Raw genomic sequence first — 16,541 nt, 5'->3', positions numbered from 1 at the left:
TGAGGGTTAGAGCTTCAACACATAAATTTGGAGGGGATACAAACATTCAGTCCGTAACAAACCATATGGCGGGGCACTATTTGAATTTGAACTTAGAATAAGGATGAATTTTCAATTTGAGGTACAGTGGGGACATGTATTTACTTTAATTAGTACATTTTCCTTAACAATATCAAAGCCTTTTGTGTCAAAAATCTGAACTGTTCAATAATGGGTGCTAGAAAATGCATAAAAGATCAGTGGGTGATATTTGGTGTGAGGGCTACTGAAAGTGGAAACAGGATGTCCACGTAAGAGAGCAAAAAGCTTGTCAGGATTATGAGAGAAGTCCTTATTTTTCATTTTTCATGTTTCCCTTTGTGAGGAAGAATTGTCTCTTCACTCCCAGAAGGAAAACACAGGAAAAATTTTTTTAAAAGTCTAGCCTTTTCTTATCCAAACCTACTGCTCAAACAGATGCTAAGGGAGATTGGGAGAAGGAACTGGATGCCTGCTCATGAGTCTTATCTGAGATCTCTCTTGTTAAAGCAGCTTATCCTCAGAAATTATGCTTTTTCTGCTTATGTGTGATACATTTATTAAGGTACTTTTGGAGGCATATTATTCTGGTAATTTAAGGATTATGAAAGCCTAGTTTTGGCTATAGATCCAAGCCATATTTTCCAGGTTAGCTTTATCAATAATAACTCGTTATCTCAGTTTATCTGTGTCTTAGTCCATTCAGGCTGCTACAACAAAAATACCATAGGCTGGGTGGCTTAAACAACAAACATTTGTTTTTCACAGTTCTGGAGGCTGGGAAGTCCAAGATCAAAGTGCAGGCAGATTTGGTGTCTGGTGAGAGCCTGCATCCTGGTTCACAGATTATCATTTTCTTGTTATGTTTTCACATGATAAAAGGAGTGAGAGAGCTCTGTGGGGTCTTTTTTATAAGGGGACTAATCCCATTCCTGGAGGTTCCACACTCATGACCTAACTATCTCCCAAAGACCCCAGCTCCTAATACTATCACATTGGGGCTTAGGATCTCCACATGTGAATTTTGAAGGGACACATTCAATTCATAACAATCTGGTTCCTTTGCCTTTTTCCAATTTGTCTAGAAATTATATTGGAGAGAAAAGAATGAATAGTTATCACTCCTAAAACTCAGTTCCTAAAATTTGTAAATCAACAGGATCTGCTGTAAAGAGAAGAATGTTTTATAATTATACAAAAAAAAGCACCAGCTTAATTTTTGCTGAACTGTCTTATAGTGCCATGTTGTTCCTTGCAAGAGTAATAATACTTCATATTTGTTCATCTTTTCCAGTTTTTAAGTTGATTATACATCTTTTCTCCCCTGATCTTTCTAGACCTTGTAATATAAGAAGGCAGGTATTTTGCCTCATTTTATACATGAGGAAATGCAATTTTGGAGACTCTAAAAGTGGCATTGTAAGAACTAGAAAATGCTTGAGATGGAAAATGGAACCCACACTTGTAACTCTGAGTTCACTACCCATTAACTCATTACCTAATTAATAAATTAATTCAATAAACTCGATTGATTGTCAGGCACTGTTTAAAGTCCTACAGATATATTGATGAGCTAGCTAGAAATAATAACTGCTCTTACAGAACGTTTACAGTTCATAAGGAAAAAACAGACCATAACATTTTTTAAGTCAATAAAGTTAAAAATGTGCAATCTTAGGACAAGGTTGTCATGAGATCATGACATGAATCAGGATGTCATGAGATCATACAATAGAGAATACTTAAGCCAGCCTATACCTTTGACACTTGTCTAAATAATAGAATTTTAATGCTGAAGATGTATCCAAAGGTCATCACTATTAGACATAAAGGATCAGAGTAGCTGCTATTTCTATCTAACAAAAACTCTAACAAAGAAACTCTGATCATTCTTCATTTTTTTCATCCATAAAACTATTCAAGACAAAGGATACAAAGATGAATATGACATGGTTTCCATCCTCAAAGAGTTCACAACCTTGTGGAAGAGACAGATATGTAAGTGTATAATTGCAACAAAATATGGCACATTTTAAATTAATTTTTGTGCTTTGGAAACATAGAGGAGAGTATGGAAAACTATCTGGGAGTATCCAGAGAGGTATCACTAAGAAAGTTAATTTTGAGCTAGTTCTTGAAAGATATGTAAAAATTGGTCAAGTAAAGATGACGATGAAATATACAGAAAGAGACAGAATGTGAAAAGACAATCTATTGTTAGAGTCATGATATATGCAGAAGATGGGAAATGTTTACTTTGCTTTCACTGCTGGATACTTCGAAGGAATATGTAAAGAGGTCCAGAGGTCTATGGGGAGTTATGCTGAGATGAGATTGCAAAGACAATATGATTATAACCTTAACAAGGATGCAACAGGGAGCCATTAAAGCTCTTTAAATATAGGATTATTATGAAGATATTTTAGGATTCTGCATTGTAGATGGGTTGTAGTAGAAAGACTCGTGCAGGGAGACTAATTAGGAAGCTGTGGCAATAGTTCCGTCAAGAGACAATGAGGGACTTTACAAAGGAAGTCAATGAGTGTACATAATAGAGGCAGAATTTAGGACAGTTTCTAGAAGAATTTTCAGCACTTTAGTGCTTGTGATGAAGAGAACTTATAATGATTAATGCCCACTTGCTACAAACATTTTAGGTAGAATAGTTACTCAGGTATGGGGTTGTGGCTACTGTAATAATTTAATTAAATGTAACCATTGAATATTTAGTGATACCAATAATAGATATTTCCAGAGAGCAAATTGCATCAGTTCAAAGCTTCTAGAATATTTGACTTCGTTGAACTGAAGTTGAACTTCAAGATTTGAAGGATAAGAAGATACATGGGTTTCAACAATGGAATTATATGGTATCTTTAGAGTCTAAATATGGTCTAAGTATAGGAGTTTTGGAGGAAACGTGTCTAAAAAATGTAAACAAATAGAATAACTAGTCTTTGGTTAATCTTACTTTAGGGTGACTAGTGTTCTAACTCTAAATTTAAATATTTTATTTTACTAAGATGAGTACATTCTTTGTTTCTATTAGATAGGATATAAATTTTACACAACTGATGTGTGTAAAGAATGCAGCTTATTGCATTTCTTTTATACTTTATTTTTTTTTCAGTTAATCGAATAAGTTGCTATTTATAGGAAAAATATTTGTACTGTGTGGCCAAAATCGGAAATAATAATTTAAGCACAGAATTGGTGATCCTCACTGTTTTATTGAATGTATTCTATTGATCTCCTAAAGGTAAAGAACCATCATATGCTGATACTATATAAATATAATGAATTTCTGTAAATTATTTAAAAATAAAATAACAAAATTGGATATTAAAGTCACATAAATAATTATTAAATAATAACACAAAATATTGTGACAATTAATGAATATGTAAACAACTTCATGCTAAAATAAAAATTTTAAACGAAAAAGAGTATTTTCATTTGAGTCTCTTTGTAAAGTGCAAAAATATAGTCAAATAAACATAGGGAACTTAGCAAATAGATGACAATAGCTTTTAGAAATAAATTTTCCACTTTCTAAAAATGAAATTACTAAAACAGTTGTAAAATCCTAGTGGTAGATTTTCAACAACATAATCCCATGACAGTTTCCATCTATTTCTAAGAGTGTGGTTTTTAAAGTGACTCATTTTAGCTTAGCAGGAGATATTCGTTGAATCACACATAAATTATCATCAGAAATACCTATCCTATTTTAAGCTCAGGTGAGGTTCAAAAGGAGCATATGAGAGGGCAGGGGTAAAAATTCACAAGAGAGCAAATCTGCTAAGAGTGCAGCTTCTGGAATCAGAAAGACTCAGGTTCCATGCCTGTTCTAGCACTTTCTGGCTGTGTGGCCTTGAGAATTTAACACTTCATGCCTAATCTCCTATTTGTAGAATGAGCCTACTAATAGTAACTCACAGGAATGTCATGAAAATTAATGATATGAAAGAAGTACATATATTGGTATAGTACCTGGTACCTTGTAGGTGTTCATTAATAGTAGTCAGCAATGCTACTTATAGTATTTTTCTATTTTTAAATGACAAAGAAAGTGGAAGAGAGACAAAGGAAGAAAAGCTCATAAAAATAGCAGTGGAAAAAGATAGATCACCCATGAAAGTCAATTATTTTGATAACAGACTTGTCAAAAGCAACAAAGAAAGGCAGAAAATAGTAAAATATTTTTGAACTACTGTGAGAAAATAACTGTCTACCTAAAATTATGTACTCAATAAAAGTATTTTCGAGGACAAGGACAAAATAAAGAATTTTTAGATGAATAAATCTTGAGTGTTTATTGCCAAGGATCTTTCAATAACAGAAATTCTAAAGATTGTTATTTAGGGAGAATGAAAATGATCCCAGAAAGAAGACTGAGGTGGTTAAACATGAAGAACAAACAAACAAAAAATTGTTTATCAGGTAGATATGTATCTATAAAAAGTCTATATGTGATGATGATGATGATGATGATGATGTCTAATTTATAGGGTTAAAATATCAAAAAAAAAAGACTTGATGACAAAATAATGTAAATCCAGTTGCAGAGTGTCTATCTGCCTGATAGTTTATCCTTCATTAGATTTCTTCCTGTCTCTGTCTTACTAACTAAATAAAATACTTTTATTCAAAATTCAACATCATTAGTAATTAGGATAACTCAAATCAAAGCCACAATGAGATAATAATGGATATAATTTTAAAGGCAAATAATGAGTGTTGACAATGATAAATAAAATGTGATATATCCATACAATGGAATATTATTCTGCCAAAAAAAGGACTGATGTACTGACATATAACATTACATTGATGGACCTTGAAAACGTTATGCTAAGTCTAAGAAGCTAATTTCAGAAAAAAGTAGATATTTTATGACTGTATTTATATGAAATATCCAGAATAGGAAACTCTATAAGACAGAATATAGATTAACGGTTGTTCAGGGCTGGGGAGGTTGGAAGAACTGTGGAGTTTTTGCTAATGAGTATTTTTTTTTATTAGAATGGTCAAAATGATCTACAATTGACTGTAATAATGGTTGCATAACTGAATATAATCACGATCATTGAACTGTACATTTTGAAATGATGAATTATATCATACATGAATTATATGTATACATTATATTCTCAATAAAGCATACATACATTTAGATATATTAAATTAGTTTTTTCACAAAAATGAAAACAAATTGTCAATGCCCTTATAAAATGTTGTTCAATCATACAAAAAGATACATAAGATAACAATGAAATAATTTTTAGCACCAACTAGATAGGCAAAACTTAATAAGTCTGATAACAATAAGTGTTGTTGAAAATGGGGATCAAGTAGAAAGATTATTGCCAGGGGCTGGGAGAAGGGGAGAATGGGGAGTTTGTGTTGAATGGGTACAGAGTTCCAGTTGGGAAACATGAAAAAGTTCTGAAGATGGATGGTAGTGATGGTTGTGATACAATATGAATGTACTTAATGTTAGAGAACTGTACACTTAAAAATTGTTAAAACCGTAAATTTTGTTATGTATATAATAATAATACATTTTTTAAAAAGCAGAAAAAAAGAAAAAGAAGGAAGGAAGGGGGAAGGAAGGAAGGGGGAAGGAAAGAAGCAAAAGTGGAAATCGATGGAAATTTTTATCCACTGGTGACCACAGTGTATATCAGAAAATAAATTAAAAAGCCGAGAACCAGATTGAGAACCTGGTATGTGATGTAGAAACCTTCCCCTCCTATTTCTATCTTCCCACTTCAGCTCATATGTGGTGGACTCACTGGCTTGTTGAGCACCAGAGTGAATGTTTCCCTGCCTGTAGCTCCTGAGGAAAGTTTTCTCTCCTTATTCAAGGAAGAATCACTGAATTGAAATCAGGGAACCATAGACTTATCTCTCTTTGACTTTGTTCTGTGGACTTTGCTGTCCTTAAGCAAGCATGCTTTGTGCCTTCACTTTCTATCCTCATTTATTAAGCCGATTATGGAAGGTTAATGAGGGGAGTCTATACTTCAGGTATACAATGCTGATACCCTCATTCTCCACCTACAGGTATCCCTCTCATTGGCCTGAATTGTGCGGTATTAGAGTTGAATAATACTCTGATTCTTGGATTTCTGAGTTGCATCTAGAACTAAAAAGAAAAACAATAGCTTTGGTATTAGAGAAATCAAGGAGAGTAACATCGATCTTTCCCTTCCTATTGCAAGAGGACTGACAAAAAATCAGCCATAAATTTCTTTCTGGTTCATCAAGAAAAACATAAAGCAACAAACACAATTCTATTTTGACAGTGAAGTTTAGAGAGAAAGACAGCAATTTGGAGAAAGTATTGTGCTTTTGTTCCTATGTATTCTCATTATTGACTCGTGTTGTAAGAAATTGAAATATTTACTTCTTACAAGGTTGCTTGGACCCAATACGTCTGGAATTAAACAAGAGGTTTAAAGAAAAAACTAGCCATTAAATACCTACTTATATCTGTCAGAAGCATATCTCATTAGAGTCAATAAGTTTCTTTTCAAGAGTTTTAGCATATTTCCCGCAGGTGAGGTTTATAGGAGAGTAAAAATACAGATGAAAATAGAAAGTGACCTTGAAATAGTAAAATAAATAAATTAAATTTTTTTAAAAATAAAAGTGAGTCAGTGTTTGAGTTCTAGCTAAAATTCTATCACTAACTAATAATGGGATCTTGGAAAATTTGTTAAAGCTACGTAGGTTGCAAAGTTATCTGTTAGATTGGAAGATATCTAGAGCTGCTTCCAGTTTTAATTTCATAGTCTTTACAATTTTGTCAAGTATCCAAGTTGATGCTTTCCACAAAGTTAAAATCTACACCTTAGGAAATAACTGCAAGACTGCCACATTTTCAATCTATTATTTGGAGCTCTGTAGACAAAACTTCAATCATCAAGCAAATTAGTTTGTCCTCATTTCTCAAGCAATAAAAATGCTGCTTTGCATAGAATCCATTGTTTCTATACTTCAAAATCATGCTTATGTTTGACTTCCCACTATGACAAGACATTCACTATGAATAACTTAGCTTTTTATTCTCTTTCTTCCCAATCTTTCTGATTTAGTCCTTTGTTGTAATAAAGGACTGATCAATAAAAGAATGCTAAGACTGCCTTATATGGTTCATCCCTAAAAAGGACTTTAGAAAAGAAGTACATTTAGATTTTTTTCCAGAGTTTTTTATCTCTCACTGGAGATTGGAAACAGAATTCACTGAGCTCAGTAATATCCTCAATAAGATGTATAGTCCATAGAGTTATGTTTAGTCTAATGACATCCCTCAGGACTGGAATGAGATTCTCTTCATTTTGGAGTCCCCACTATCTAGCACCAGGCGAAAAACATGACAGATTTTTCTAGAAATGTGTGTTGAACCAAATTTAAAGGAAGGGAACAAGGAAAAGAATTTTTAAAAACTTCAAATGAATTGGGCTAGACGCTTTGTGAGCACTTTAAAAAAGTTATCCCACAAAGGTTACCAACTTTATGTAGATATTTTCAATAAACACACTGAAGCTGCATTTGTTCAGGGAAAAAGGACCCTATTCTCATGGATTTCATTAATGCGTTAGAGCAAAGTCTCACATCTCTGGCTTGATAAACCAGTTTCCCCTTAGATTCAAGGTTTGGTCCCATGTTCACTCTACCTCATAATCTGCCTGTAACTCAATGTTTTCCATAAGCACTTTGGACTTCATTAGAGGGTAGAAAAACAAAACTTGCAGGTTAATAGAAATGAACGTAGTACGTGCATTTTAAGAATTATTTGTAAAGTTGTAGAATTCTCAATTTATAAGAACTTGACTTTGCCTTCTTTGAGTGTTAATTGGTAACAATCTTTTTCAAAGGAATCAAAGAATAGATAGTGAAAAATGAGTATGGTTCATTCAATCCCAGCAGCATTTTAAATACTGGCTGAACATACAGCCATGACAGGACCACAGATTTAAGTTAAAAAAAAAAAAAAAAGGCATTGTGAAAATGAAATACTGAATATACCAAAGTTTTATCAGGTTATTACTTAGTTCCAAATACATTCTCTTTTGGCCTATAATTTATAGAATCATTTGTGGAATATTTGCTTTAGTTGAAGTGTCAGTGTATTCTGCAGGAACTTTCTATACAAAGGGCATCATATTTACACTCCTGAGGATCTACAACAAATATTTATGGAGCGGCTTCTATGTGCTGAGTATTGTTTTAGGGTTAAGCCCTGGAGATAAAGCTTCAACTGCACTTGAGAGCCACACTCTAGTAAACTATACTCAAATAGGGAGATATAAACCCCCAAAAAGTAAATAAAATGTGTACAATTAAAACTAACATAAACAGATAAATAGGATATATTCAGTAAAAAAATAAACCAAGTCTATGGAAAAAAAATTGATCCATGATTTAGAAAGATAGTGATTAAAAAGGTCTTCTCTGAAGAGGAGTCAGCCATGTGACGATCTGGTGAAAAAGCATTCTAGGCAGAGAAAAAATCAAGTACCAAACCTCAAGTACAGACTAGATTGATCTTGTTTGAAATACAGAAATACCAGTGTTCCTGGAATTTCCCATGTGAGAGGAAGGGAGGTTGGAGATGAAGTCAGTGAAGGAGGCAGAGATAAATCAGGTCAGGGGCCTCTCCCTTCTAGGCAAAGGGGAGGGAGGTGAATTTTACTTGACTTGAATTACAATGGGAAACCATTGAAGTAGGGTACATTCCAAGCATGGGGGAGGGGTGAGGAGCCTCCAATTGCCCAGGTCCAGCTGGAGGGTAAACCAGTGACCACATCCTCTTGATGACCTCCTCCAACAATATGATTGTTATTCTGTTTCCAAAACTGAGGCAAGTACTAGCATCACCATGGCCTAAATGTATCAAGGGAAGTCTGTGAAGACATTTCACCCATTAAAGAATCTTCTTTCTCTGATTTCCATGCTAATATAAGAAACTAACAATCATATGTGATAGAGTCACAGAGCAGAAGATGCAGACAATAAGCATGTATATTTAACTGAGTACTATATAATTGGCACTTAATCAAGTGCTTTGAATGCATTACCTTATTTAATTTTCACAGTAATCCTGAGTTAGGTATATTTCTTCATTTGGAAAATAAAACAGAGATCAAGCATCTTGACCCAAGGCATACAATCGATACATGTCAGAGCCAGAATTCAAACTGTGTCTGTCTCCAAAGTAAAAACTCCTAACCAGTAAGTCATGCTGTTTCCATGATCATAAAAAGAGAGGTAAAGTGAGAGAAAAATGGAAAAAACAGTCACTAGTATCCCAGAGTGGCTTTGCTACTTCTAAAGCATTGACAGAAACTGACTCAAAATTAGCCATACTTTTAAGAGGATAGCAGTTTCTCAAATAAAATTTAATGTAACCTACTTTTGTGTTTGATAATATCAAGTTTCTTTTCTCAGTAAGGTCAAAAGACCTAAAAGATCCTTAGTCCTAATAGACTTAGAGTACCTCTGGGTAATATTTTTGAATGCATCAATATAGTGTCAAAGTTTAAAAATTAGTCAGCTGGATTTCTTTTTCGCAAAAATACCAAACGACTTACTTATTGCTTTTGCCTAATTATCTGTTCTGTCCTACTGGTTTGACAAAATTGGCCTTTTATTTTGGCATAAGGTAAACAAGTATTAATAAATTATAGGAAATTGGAGCCTCCAAGGCATATTTCAGAAGCAACAAGTTCTTTTCACTCATTTATAACCAACTGCAGTGGGACATATCCAGCAGGTGAGAGGCCATTACCTACAAGCAGATTAATCACATTAAATATCATGTTTTTATGTACCATTCGAAATATTGCCTGAATAAATCACTTTCAGTATCGGTTAGAAAATGGGTGATCTCTAAAATTTTCAGGGATAGCCCTTAGTTTCCTTTCTTCTTGTAGGGATGGTCGAATTCAAACAGACCACAGCTATAAAATAACACTAGAGAAAATTCACAACTAGCACCAGGACTAATATAGTGTTAGTATGGTGAACTAACACTAACCATGAGTATGGTGAACACTGAATATAGGTATGGTGTGACTGCTAGAACCAGAGCTCACAAGTATGTGTAAAAGTCACAGGTCCTCCCTCAAGAAGCTCCCACGAAGTATGAGCTTGTTACCTCTGAAGAAGCCATAGAACCTGATGATACATGAAAAATCAGGGATCAGAGTTAACATCACTAATATTGGTATAAACCAGTCATATGTGCTTCTTGGTGCGATGCACTAAGGATCCAGCATAAGGTCAGTGGTTTTCTTGCCCCAAATTCATAACCTGAACTAGAGAGGAAAACATCAGACAAACCCAAAGTGAAGGAGATTCTACAAAATAACTGGCCTGTACTCTTCAAAAATGTCAAGATCAATAAACACACAGAAAAGCTGAAGAATTTTTCCTGATTAAATGAAAATAAAGAAATACAGTTACTGAGTGCAATGAGTAATCCGATTGAGTCCTGGACCAAGAGAAAAATGACTATAGAGGACATTATGGGAGAAATTGATGAAATTTGAATAGGGACTGTGGATTAAATATGAAATGATGTAAGATATAGGATGATGTAAGAACATGTTTTTGTTCTGTAAAATTCAACTACTTCTATAGAAGTATTTAAGGTCAAAGGAGCCTGGTGTCTCTAACTTGCTCTGGAATGGTTCAAAAAATGTACTTATGTTTTGATTTACATGAATATACATAGTTTTTGTCTTACAAAAATGGGATTAAGTACACTGTTCTGCAATTGGGTGTTTTCACCTGACAAGTATCTTGAAGATTTTTTCTTGTTAGGGATACGTATTCTTATTTTATTCCTTTTAATTGTGCCATTGTATTTTATAGGCACTGATGACTAAGTAGTTTTGATTTTTCAATATTATACACAATATATTATTAACCTTTATTATGCCTGTATCTTTATAACCCTGTCCCAGTATTTCTGTAGGATTAGTTACTAGAAGTAGAATTATTAGATCAAATGATATAAGCAATTTAAATCCTCATAAATGGTACAAGTCACCCTCCAAAAATTTGAATAATTTACCATAGTCTTTAACAGTGTATGAGATTTGCCTTCAGACTCCTCAGTACTGAATATTAACCATTTACATTTTATCCAACTTATCTGTATTATTATTGGTTTAATTTGGCTTTTGCAGATTGCTGATGAGGTTAAACATTTTTTAATGCATGTATTGGTCATTTGTACTTATTTTCTATAATGTCTGTGCTTATCACTTGCCCATTCTTTTCTCTTTTGCCATTTTCTTGTTGAATCATAAAGCTTCCTGTGTATTATGATTATTACTCTTTTGTGGCATTTAAACTAAAAAAAAAAAGACTTTCTTCCATACTGTGCTTGTCCTTTACCTTTGTTTATGATGTCTATTAAGAATTTTAAGTTTTGTGTAGTGAATTCTTTATCTTTTATTTATGTATTATTGGTTTGATATCTTGTTTAAGAAGTTTTTCCTATCCCTAAATTCTAAAAATATCCTTCTACATTTTCTTCTATTACTTTAAAAATATTTACATCCTAATCTACTAGTAGTTTTTATATAGTATGAGGTAGTAATTGAAATCAAATTTTGTTTCCAAATAAATGTCCATCCCTATTTCATTTAATGCTTAATTTTACTTTCCTTACTAACTTGAAATTTAATCCTTTTCGTATATTAAATTACCACATAGATATTGCCTGTTTCTGTTCTCTTTATTCAATATCATCTATGTAATTCTCAAACAATACTGTGTTATTTTAGCTCTGTGATATATTAAAGTTTATGTCAGAACAATACCCTCCCTCCATTCCCTATCTTATGCATGTGATATAATAATTAAGAATACAGATTCCAGAGCCAGTCCTCATCATAGCACTTTCTGCCCACTGGCATGTCAGTTGAATTTTCTGTACCTCCTATTCCTTATCTGTAAAATTTGCAAGAGTATAGGATTACTACCATAATTATAGGATTGCTAAGATTATAGCATTATTATTCACTGTGATAGATAAATGAGTTAATACATGTAAAATTATTAGATCAGTATTTATCATACAATAAATAGCCTATGAATGATGCCTATTACTATTACCCCCCTACATTTTATTTTTGAAAAATATGGTCATTCTTTTGCAATTCTTGCTTCATATAAACTTCTGCATCAGTTTTCCAATTTCCATAAATATTACCATGTATTTATGCTTCTTTAGGGCACTGAGCACTAGGTTAATTATACCTGAAATACTTTTTGTGTACCTTGGTATTACTGAATAATGGAGCCCTGTCTTCATATGAAAGTATAAATAGAGTCAAATATATCACTCCCTTCACTCTGGACTTTCTATGGTTAAAGCTGCCCCCTCTGACCACTGACGAACAGCTCCCAGGACTCTGAGGAGAATGGTTTGAAAATCTCTGCGCTGGAATAATTTTTGTCTTAGTAAACAATCTCTCAACACATGTATGCTTGTTTCAGTGAACTGTGACTTAGTTACTGTGTTTTATCATCTGAGAGGAGTTGCCATTTGGTGTACTTCATAAGAAAATCATCTTTAGACGATATTCCAGAATTTGCGATTTCAGAAAAGAAAGCAATAAATGACCACCATTCCCATCTGTTCCAAGGCTGCATTTTACTAAAAAGGCATAATAGATTAATGTGCACCATATGAACGAATTTTTGTTTAACCAAATTCAGTAAAGCCTCTTTTTAGGGGTTCTCACTGTAACATATGGTTAGGTGAGATGATATTATAATTATATCCACATCACTATGGTACATATGCTAACTGCACTAGTCTTTTTATAAAATACACTACTGGATTTTGTGGTCCAGTAGGACTGTTATTGGTTGTCTTCTTGATTTAATATAAATAGCTCCCTAACTATAAGTAATCTAATAAGCTTTTTGTATTTTTATATTTATGTCATCACTTCTGTGAAGCTAAAAATGCAGTTCACTAGTTATGTCATAAACGTAGTCTACTGAGTACAAGGAATGAAAATAGGCTGCATTTGTTCTATTGTTATACTTTGTTCAACCAAGTGACAGCATGAACTTGCATCTAAAACACAAGTTATTGTATACTGCAGGCCAAAACATAGGCTGGTTTTGGAGTATGAGCTAATAGTGCAGACATGGGATAACAGTGAATGGCTCTCTGGGTTCCAATGAGTAGGGCAACTTTCCAGTTCATCTGAGAGAAGCACAGTCCAGCATCATCACAGCGATGTAGTCATCTGAGAGTCTTAGTAGCTCTGAAAGAGCGCATTGCAGAGACTGTGGCTAGTTAGCCAGTTACTGAATGTTGCACACTGCTTTGCCTGTGTGTTAATAAAAGGGAGCACAGATGAGACTATTGTTTTAGGAGGGTACCAATAGTGGGTATCCTGATGCATTGTGTCATCAAAGTATACAATGTCACAGAAAAAAATGGATGACTTTCAACAGAGGGCTATTATGTTGAGTCATGCTAGGTACTTTGAGCCACTTTTGTAGAAGAGTAAATTTCAATTATTCACCAGAGATAGTCTCCTAGATGCCTTGTAATTATTGGATAGGTCATTATAAATGTGACTCACATAGCATGCATTTTGCTATGTAGAGATGAAAATCAATGGTTTTTAGTTGAACAATAAACAATAACTACAAAAGTTGAACTTAGAGTCTTTAGAATTCACTGAACTCTTTGAGCATTTTCTTTGCTCTAACCTACAGAAACACATCTGCAATATGATTATATTCCCATGTGACATACAAGATAAATGAGTCTTAGAAGTGAATAGATTTGGCCAATATCACAACTAACAGTTTTGGAGCAAAATTTAAATTGGTTTGTCTAATTTCAAAGTCTTTAACCTAACTTGAAAAGAAAGACATAAAATCTTCTTCAGGTTTTATATTTGAGCTTGAGTTTAGGTACTTTTGTGTTTAATTTTCTAATTCTCAAATATATAGGGGCTTTTATTTGTCTATTTGTTATCAATGTCTAATTTAATAGCATAGTATCCAAGAAATATATTCTGTGTTATATTAATTTTTGAATAAAATTTTGATATGGAAAATTTGATTAAATAATTTTCTATAAAGCTCCAATTGTAGAAAATAATTGAGAACATACACAAAGATTCAGTTGCAAGGACTTTCTATACACTGTTCTTTATAAACACAAAAATTTTGAGGAAAAATATTGTTACATGGGTTATGATAAAAAGCACAAAATAGATCACTCTGTAGTTGTTAAAAATCATGATTCAAAGAAATTTAATAACATGGAAATACATTTTTAAATTAAATAAAAATAATACATTTTTAAAAAGTAAATTTAGTATGGTCTCATTGTGCATGTATCTGGAAGGCAAAATTCAGAAATGTTAACAATATTGTTTGGCAAGATTGGGAATGATCTTTATTTTTTTTACTTTTCTATATTTCTAAAGTTTCTAATATCTATTAGTTTTATTTTAATATTGTTTTTAAAGCCTTATATTAATATAAACTATACACAGAACTAAAGTTTTAAAGTTCCTTTTGATTTGGTTTACCCTGACTTTTTAGGTCAAAGTAATGTGAATAAATAGGAACTTTCATCGGCCCTGAAGAGGGACAGTTGAAACTTTTGATTCAAAACACATCATAATTTCTGATATATTTAAAACAGACAACACACACATTTACAAAAAATTTCTACTCCTACTGCTGAAAGTTGTTTCAAGTAGCCAGATATACCCAGCCTGTAAAACCCAGTTTAATCAGAACTTTGGGTTACAACTAGAATTGCTTCAATACTACCCAAAAACTTTAAAACAAATGTAGACTTCTATTGTTAATTGATATTGTCTAGCAAATATTAATTGATATATCATAAAAATTTAATATAACAATAGAAAATTTTCACAAAGTTCTGCAGAAGTTATATGCTGTAGGAGCCCAGTACAATTTTTCTTGGCATCTCTTCTTATACTGATTAATATTTCTTTTGTGCATCATTACTCTTCTAGAGACCAAATGAACTTAAAATTTATTACTCAGTTTAACTATATTGCTTACAAGTCAACAAAATTCAAAATAGAGGAAGAAAATTGTACTTACTTGTTAATCAGTCAACATGACAAAATATAAACATAGGCTGATTTAAAATAATATTTTTGACCTGTAATAAAATGCTTGGTAATACTCTAAATAAAATAGAATTTCAGCTTTTAAAGGGCTTCAAACCAGAAGATTATTAAATTAAAAAAAAATCAGACTTTAAAAAATTATAAAACAGAATGATAGCTTAGATGTGGAGAAATCAGGTATCCTCATAAGCTCTTATTTGGAGTTATAGCCTTTCTGACCCTGGATGTCAGCATAGAGAACAGTCAGCTATCAATATGAATAATAGCCCAGGACCATTAGATGAGAAAGAAATAAGCTTTTTTTTAAAGCACTGAAATTTTGGTGTCTATTCAGTCAGCCTACTAATCATTAATGCAGTCTCCATCTCTCCCCTCATCTACCTTTCTCTCTAGCCTCATCTTTTTAAATTAGGATTATTTGTGGTGTTACTCTATGCCTTTTATTTACTTTTCCGAGAAACTATCTGCCTTCAGTGCCTGGAGACTTATAAAACGTCTCATCTGTAACATAGCTAATAGAATTTGTCCAAATATAGAGTAATATTGGCATTTTCCCCCAGCTTCAAAGCTGAAAAATTATTTTTTACATACTTATTTTTATACGGACATTCCTATCGTTTAATGAAAGAAGACTAAATGCCTGTTCTTACGTTGACATACTTTACTAAAACTTTGATTTGGAATTCTTTTTTTCTTCTTTTTATTAGTATTAATTTTTCAGTAATAAATGTGAATTAATTATGCAATTTTTAATGAGAAAAGGGGGAAAAAGTTTTGTTACAGTAGATATTTATCCCACTGCTCATGCACAGTGTTTAATTTAACTAAACTTAAGTTCAGGTATAGACAAAAATGTCTGGCATTCTTATTCTGGCTTTCATTTCTTGTCAAAATCTTCTGCATGGGCCTGTCACAGTCACAAATATTAGCAAGACAGTGTACATCCAGAGGATGCTCTCTCTTTCTAGTTTTCATCTTCAATTCTCTAACTTTGTCCAGAATTAGGAACTGAAAAGCTATGCCTTACTTCAAAATTTCTCATATGTACCTACTGAAACAATATTCCTGCCCATGGGAGCCAAACTCCCAACTCTGATTTTCCAAAGTCCCTAGATCATTCAAGGTCCATCTCTACTGTTGCCTGCTCTATTCCGTGACTCCTCAAACAGATGTACTTAACATCTCCATTCATACAATTTTATTTAACACTTGCATGTGGTGCTTTCCAGACCAGGCCTTTTATCAGAGGAATCCTAATCTTTCTGTGCTCCTCGAATTGCAAGCTCCTCGAGGTCAGAGTCTATGTCTTGTTTGTCTTGATATCCTCTATACCCCTTAGAATGTAGAGTACATATA

The sequence above is a fragment of the Balaenoptera musculus genome, chromosome 12, assembly GCF_009873245.2.
Source record: "Balaenoptera musculus isolate JJ_BM4_2016_0621 chromosome 12, mBalMus1.pri.v3, whole genome shotgun sequence".
NCBI lineage: Eukaryota > Metazoa > Chordata > Mammalia > Artiodactyla > Balaenopteridae > Balaenoptera > Balaenoptera musculus.
Note: the sequence above shows the minus strand (reverse complement) of the source record.